This window comes from Salminus brasiliensis, chromosome 6 (assembly GCF_030463535.1).
Source record: "Salminus brasiliensis chromosome 6, fSalBra1.hap2, whole genome shotgun sequence".
NCBI lineage: Eukaryota > Metazoa > Chordata > Actinopteri > Characiformes > Bryconidae > Salminus > Salminus brasiliensis.
This window is the reverse complement of record NC_132883.1, coordinates 20,435,581-20,444,004: the sequence shown is the minus strand read 5'-3', so window position 1 is coordinate 20,444,004 and position 8,424 is coordinate 20,435,581.

Here is an 8,424-nt window from a genome sequence, read left to right as displayed (position 1 = left end):
ATCACTGTTTGAGACCAGTGGGCTCTTCCAAGACAAATGCAGTAGGAAATCAGTTTAAAAAGGCCTCGCCCACAAGAGAGCAATGCCGTGCCTTTCTTACCACACAGTCTTTTGTATTCCATTCTTGTTTGTCCGCACTGGAGATACGGAGAGACGCATTCAGTGAAATGAACGTCTCTAATCGAGGTTAACATCTCCAGGGCTCAGGGGAGCGAAGAACACACAGCCAGCCTTTCAGCAAGCTGTTGCCGCACGAAGCGAAAATCATAGCCGTGTCGTTCTATACATGCCTTCCTCCAGCTTGTCATTGGAGTGACACCCCAAGGTTGGAGGAATCCAGACAAAACAGTGTTCTCACGAGACTGAAAGAGAGATGCTCTGTTCGGCCTTCTGTGAGACCCACTCTAAACATAGAGCCTCTGAGAAACATTGCAGCCCACAAAAGCTCTGAAAGATGACTGTGGCTGCGTAATGCAGCACACAAAAAACAACCCCACACTGAACATTTTAGCTCTCGGAGATGGCAGATCCTCTTCCATGGATCTCTGATGCCGGGGTGCTTAAGCCACCAGACTCATATTTCTTGTGAATCTCTTCTGAAACAAAAGACTACGGCCCTGGCTGCCCAGTCCCCATGAATCAATGAGAAGACACACTGATGTTTGTCACACGCCCACACTCAGTGCTAAATTATGGCGCCCGATTAGGGGCAAAATAATGCTGATGCCTCTACTCCCTACTCTGCCTGGTCGTCTATGTTCAATAGTATCCATCTGTGAGATGTCTCTGTGATGTCTGTGTCTAGTGAGCATCTCAGTTCAAAATGTAGGGAGGTAATTAGTTGTGCAGTTAAGTTCAGCCCTGGATGACACTGCGTCTATTAGAGGCAGTCAAAAACTAAAGGCCTTAGTTCACGAGACAACTCTAGTTTATCTCTAGTTTATACAAATAGTCTTTTTTACTGCTAATTATTAATAGCAGGACAAAAATGAAAAATGCTCATCTGAATGGACTCAAATTTGTGAATAAGCCTGTATTAAAATAAAAAAATAGAAAATGACTAACTTTATAGTGACTGTACACAAAGCTGTATTTTACACCATAAAGGAAAAAATAACACCAAAAGCTTCATCCATTTTTGACCCTTAGATCCTTAAAGCACAATTCATAAGGCACAAAAATTATAAAAAAAAAAAAAAAATTAAAAATATAATAAATATTCTAAATTATAAATAAATTATATATATATATATATATATATATATATATATATATATATATACACTGCTAAGCAGATCATAGGACAACAACTGAGCAGGTAGTGGGCAATGTGAAAAATGTTTGTTTCGTGACTTATGTTTACATAATTAAATATAAATATTAAATGATTTAATACATTATACACAAACTACTATTAAAGCACAAAACAAAAAACAATAAAGTCACAAGTATAATACAAGTTTAAATAAATCCAAAGATATTTAGAAATCCAATCTTGATTAAATGATCAACCCCCCCCCACTTTTATTTTTACAAACTTCTATTACCAGAGAATGGTCCCACTAGTAGTTACTGACTAAATAATAAACCATAAGGTGTAATAACCCTTTTTGCGTTAAGAGGTTAAGAACTGTTTGATTATACTATTGCCTTGCATTTTTTGGTTTGGCTTTTTCCAGTGAAATATTTAATACAACCATTAATTTATTTGTAGAAAATAGATCTAAAAAAAACATATAAAAATACAAGGTTTCCTGTGTTCTACCTGTTTTTCGTCTATTCATCTGGCCTTCATCTGATGGCACACATTTCATCTGATAGGTGGCTGAGAACACAGCAGTATGTTATGTCCATGTGATGCGTCCCATTTGATATGCACCCTGGTCTGTAACGCAATGTTTGTGTGTTGCCAGTGTGATGCTTACTTTAAGTCTTTATTAAAAGTTTTAGCGATTTCGTGCGCCACTTCGATTTTCCAGCAGAGCGAGTGGAGGCGTTTTTGACCCTAACCGGACACCACACTAAATAATCGCATAGACTATTGCGTGACCAGTGCATTGCCACAAATCAGTCGATAGAGTGTCACTGAATGATGTATGCAGGCCTAGCTAGAGGAGAGGAGTAGAAAGTCAAAAGGCCAAACAAAAGTTGCCTGTTTTTCAGCCCTGGTCTTTGCGGGGGAGGACACGGCTTGCTCTCCCTGTAGAAGACTCTGCTTAGATGTGTGTTGATTTGAATTGGTGGGGTTTGCAGATTTCCTCTGGTGTGTGGGCAGCGGTTTGCCCCCTGTGCTCTTACTCTCTTTAGCATGTAGCAATTATAGTGCCCTGACTGGCCACCTGTGTCCTAATTGGGCATTTATTGTATTTCTGCCATAAGGAAGAATCCAACACACTTATGGATTAACCGGCTCATGCTGTGCACATTTACGAGTCACTGCTCATGCCCTGTGTCCACATGTGCATGTTAAAAGGCTCCCTACTGAACATTGTGCACGGTTTAAATGTTGTGTGTTTAAAAGTGCTGGAAAAAACAGCACGAAACACTGTGTTTTTAGTGAACAACAATTATTTAAAATGTTATTGAGAAGTGTAGCCACTTTGTCAAGGTCTGAAAGAAAACCCGACAGAGGAAATGGATTGTCAGGAACCACCCAAGAACCACCAAGGCTGTGAACCTTAAAAATTATTGTGTCCTCTTTGATGATGGTGCTCCATCCAATACTTTTGGGATGAGTTGGGGATGAGCCTCCAACATTAGGGCCTCACTAATGCTCTTGTTGTTAAATGCAATCAAATCCTCACAGCAATGCTCCACAATCCAGCAGAAAGTCTTCCTTGGACAGTAGAGACAGTTCCAGGTTGCAGATCCAGGGGTCCATGGACACAGGGAATTGAGGTAAACTGAAGTGTTGATGATCTCGTCCCACCGCCAGTGTTTCAGAGTGTTTCCATGTCTGTGTTACCTTCTGGCTCTCTTCTTTTCCTTAGGCTGTTATAGTTGTCTATCCTCCATTCCCAGCATCTGCTGCACTCCACATCTTCAATTAACATCTCTGTGCCACCTTAATGTACCAACTCTTGCATATATTCTGTAAAGTTGCTTTGCTGTAAAAAATGCTATGCTAATAAATCTTACTTAACTTGGCTAGGGTAACTGTATGCTTTTGGACTGGCTTTCCCAAAGTCCTGGCCTTTAACCCTAACAAAACGTTGTCCATCCATCCATCTTCTTATCCACTTCTTCATGATATATGTTTGACCCTGTGTTGATTTAAGAACCCCCCAAAATTCTTGGTTTGTGTCAAAATGCTATGATAGACACATATATAAGGTTTGATCAAGATAATGATAATAAAGGATCCAAATGCTGCCAAATGATATAAACCTGCTCTGCAGTTGGTGTTTTTCGAGATGCTACATCTGAACCTCTATACTCAATGATGCTGAGTAGATCTTTGTTTTGGAAAGACACATTTAAAAATACCTCTCCATTACCGTTGGCTTACATTACATCATGTACAGATCCTGATGCTAGAAGTCATTACTCTCTTCTCCATTGTATATGTGAAACCTTACACTTTGCTTCTAAATTTACTCTCACTTGTCCCTGTTTGCATTAGCTAGCTAATGTTTACTTCACATTGGGGTCACCCCTCACTCTCTCTCTCTCACTTTCTCTGTCTTTCCCTCTCGCTTTGTCTCTCTCTCTCTAACATTATTCTCCTTTTGAAGTGACCTTATGTATTATTTTTAGTTACCAGTCTCGACGTACTGCAATGATTCCGTGAATGTTCCCCCACGCTCACGTTTACAATCATCAAGCCATCAAACGTGCCATATAAACACACATACACACTAACACCTTTATTCCAAGCTCTGCTACGCAAATCAGGAGAAATCTGATCATTATACACTCATAATGCATTTCATTTTCTGTAAAGGCTGCGAGACACATTTTTAAAGTAGGCCGAAAAAATAGCATTCCATGACCTGACAAATGTGATAAATGACTGCCTTTTGAAACTAACCCAATTTGGCCAGAAACCCGTGAACCTGGCAATTCTGTGTAAATGACAGAGTTGGGAGTGGGTCCTCGATTTACGCATCACTGTCAAACTGAAGGGACGACTTAACCCTCACTAAAGCTGCCAGCAGCGTTGCTCCTCTCAGAAGTCCACTGGACAATCTTTCAGATTTGAGTCTGGATTTGAGCATGTGAGTGAAAATCATAACAGATTCTTCTCCCGAACCGTTCCAACTGAAACACTCTCTTACAGAGGGTCTATGAGCTACCTATGACCTGATGACATTACTTGATTTTACCCTGATCACTCATGTGGATTCACATGCAGGCTACACAATTAAGGAATGCAAACAGGAAAGGAAGATTCACTGTTCTGTCTGTTCAGATGAACAGTTGTGAGGCATATGCATGATGGTGCATGGGGAGGTACTTACATTTTCTTTATGATGACAGCGTGTATTTTAAATGATATGAAGAATCAGCCTATAAAGCAGTAAAAACACATTTTCGTTTCAGGTTGACTTGCGCAGTGATTAAAACTGTGTGAGCTTACATAGTGAACCCTAACCAGCTTTAAGATAAAGCCCTACAAAATAAACTCTGCTGAGTAAATCCCTGTAAACAGCAGCACAGTGTAAAAGCTTACAATCTTAAAGTTTCACCATTAGCATTACTAATTCCACCCAGCACAGGCCGAGCCGCGTCAGGTACTGTAAGCTAAGTGAACATGCTTGATTTTTGTATATTTGTAAAGACCGCTGATCTAAAGTACCCAAACAGACTTCAAGCCTGAAGCAAAAGCATCTCAGGTGGCTTCTCATTTTTACTATGCCACTCTGCGCTGGATTTTCATAAGCAGACTACTATGGGTATGATATTTTGGTCATGGTTCAACTCTATGGGTTTGATTCTTGGTTTTAATTTGTTTTTATTCTACAAACACTAAATCAAATCTGATGCATTGAATTTATTCGTACATTTTTTTTTATAACTGACGTTTTTGCAAAGCAGCTTTACAGAAATCCAGTAATGAAACAAAAGGTCAACAACAACAAAAAAAGGGCACGGCAAGCCAAAGGGCAAGGAGGATGAAACCTTGGGAGGAACCAAGACTCACAAGGGGGGACTTATCCTCCCTTAGTCGAAACTACTTATATCGTCGCTGTCCAACGAAAAACATGTATCTCCAAAATGGTGATTTTACGGGAGAAGGCAAAAATAGTCTTAACTCTGAGTAGAAGTCAATGTAAATTACAAGTTAATTCCAAGTCATTTAGAGCATTTCTATTGGTCCGTTTATCCAGAAATACACATACACATTACAGTGTACAGAAGCAGCTACAGGTTTCAAACGATGGAGAAAACTAAAAAGGGACAAAAATGGAGACACACGTTAATTAATGCCTGTTTGATTTTGTGATTTGTTCATTTGAAAGAAATGACTTCCAGTTTGACTGTATTTTGTAAATATATTCCAATTCATCAAAAATGTTGGGATGCTGCAAAATGCGTAAAAATTATTCAAGTTATTCAAGTTTTGAAATATAAGCATGCAAATTATTAACACACAAGGGTATCATGATTAGGCATAAATTAAGGATCCACCAAAGGCCCAGTCTTTGCAAGCAAAGAGGGGTTGTGTCTGACTAATGTCTGCTAATCTCAGTGAGAGGACTATCAATCACTTCAAAAGGAACATTTGGGTGAATGTCAAATTCTCAGTACGGAAAGGACCGTCTATTAACTATTAAGATTGGGGCAGAGTTGCTGCCTAGCGGGTAATTTCCCAGTAAGTGTGTGAGGGATATTCTGTGCCACATGGGAGTTTTCATGCTTGCTCAGATTAGAATCTCTCATCTGCGAGACCTTCACTGGAATAGAGTTGACGGTTAAAGCCAGTGCCTCCTCTCACTAATGCTGCCATGGCGTAGGGTGCATCACTGCCCACTGCCTGGGTGACTTGCATATGTGTGAAAGCACCACTGAAGCACATGGGACCTCAGAGAGACATTTGCTGCAGTCAAGCCGGTGTCTTTTCCTGGGAAGTCCATTGTTATTTTAGCAAAACAATGCCAGGCCTCATGCTGCACACACTACGACTGTGTGGCTTGATAGACACAGAGTGTATGTGTTTGACTAAGCCTGCCTGCAGTCTGCCTGCAGACTAGCCTGACTGCTGAGCAGCTGCCGAAAGCCTTGCAAGAAGCAAGAATAGGTGAAAATGACATGGGCAAAGCTGCTGTAAGTCATTGAATTAGTTGATTACATGGAAATGTTAACCTTAAACACTGTTGTCTCTTCATTCATACAGCAAATCCCACAGAAACAAAGCAGGCCTTTAAACTGGACCAATTCCAAAATCATGCAGCGTTTCATGACAGTCTTGACTCATTATAATTACACCTCCACAGGTTACATACACCAGCGTACTTGCCCTATATGTCCAAGACGGCACACCGTGGCCAACAACTGAGAGTGTGGTACTTTTGTTACTTTTATAGTCGGTTTAGTGAGACTGGTGACTGCATATCTACGCCAGATTGCTAGACATTGGAAAATACCCAAACTCAGATTGCTACCAGGCCCGCTACCAGACCACAGCTGTGCCTGATGCCAGTAGCCAGGAAAAGGAAAGCAGTTGAAAGCAGTGTGCAAGGAAGCTAAGGCGCAGTAAGTGAGCGAGTGGGTATATGTGCAAGGCTACGAGCTAACTTTAACCTAACAGCGTTACAGATAAGGCCATGAGGCCATTCAGCTAGCAGCACTGTCCAGTAAGACTTGTTTTGGCAGGAATAATTACCAATAATACTCGCGATGTTCTGGTTAGAATGTGACTAAAAATGTGACTCTGGGCCCTTTTTTTTATCCCAGTCACAAAGTCACACAATTTCCATGTAGACATTAAAGAAATACTGAAAAATGCAATTTATGGCACCTGGTCATTAAAAACACTGGGAATCATTAATACTGCACTAATATTAATATCACAAATCACAGTTGTTGTTTTTTTTTTGTAGAAAGGCTTATTACACACTGAGGTGGATTCTCCAGTAACTTCAGGGCTACAGGGCTTCAGACTTCTGTACAAACTGGTGGGGCTATTTTTTGGTAATAGACTTTTAAATGGTTTAAGAAAAATAAATAATAAATGAGTGGAGAAACATGACAAGGGCAGATGCTCTCAGACAGGTGCATTATACGATTAAGCAATTAACATCCTATCATGCTCTGCATGAATAACAACACTGGACAGGCTTTAGTTGACCTTGATTATGGATCTAAAGGATAAGCAGCAAAGATCTAAGTGGCTCTGATAGAGGTTTCATTATCGGAGGTTCAGTCACAAATACTGCTCAACTTATTGCAGTAGAACAGTGGCTTACGCGACCTCTGCATTCCTGCTCTACAGGAAAGACAACAGTAAATAGGGTTGAGCACTGCATTGAAAGCACACACTCACCGTCTGTGATATGTAAGGACGCACAGAATAGCAGCTGTTCCTCAACTGACTGAGAATGCCTGTCAGCAGGAACAGTTCGTCCACAGCTGCAGAGAGGGATGCTTTAGTGGAGCTGCAGTGAATAAACCCCTCATTACAACACACACATGTGCGCATTTGAGAGTTCTGTGGTGTAAAATCCCAGGTGTTGCTGAGAGCTGAAAGTAATATGATCAGGTGAGTCATCCTTCATCATGTTCTCCACAGGTGAGCGAGTGCATGCGTGCCACATACCGAGAGAACGGCCACTATGCTTGACCCCTACAGTGTTGGGCATGCTGTGGGGTCATTTTGCTGGAATGATTGAAGTTCAGCTGTGCTCGTCCTTGGGAGGAGAAGGGTCACTGCAGATCAGCACAAAGTTCTTCTGACTGATCCCCTTTGATCTGATGAATGTCTGGCGGCCTATCCTGATGGGAGTGGTCACTTCCTGGATGAACATGCACAGGGGTCCCATGTACAGGCTGTACCATGTACCGTGCCTTTGCAGTCACCAGATCTCAACCTACTTGAAGATCTGAGAGATTTCAATGACATCTTAGCGTCGTCCACCATCATCAAAATACCTACTGAGGGAACGTCTACTCCCTTCCACCCCTCCAGTACGGTTCCAGAGACTTGTTCTGGTGGGTCGACACCTCACCTTTACTGTATGTAGATTAATGCAGAGGCATTTGTAAGTCACCCGTTTTACAGCATTGCAGCACCCTCTTGCGCGCAGACATGATACAGCAACAGCATTACTCAGACTTGGTTGTGAATGAAACATGTCCAAATGTTTGTGGACAACCCTTCAAATGAACACATTCAGGTATGACACAGATGTGCACAGATGTGCAAATGCACACACAGCTCATCCAGTCCAAAATCTAGTAGAAAGCATTCTTCCCTGGACAGTA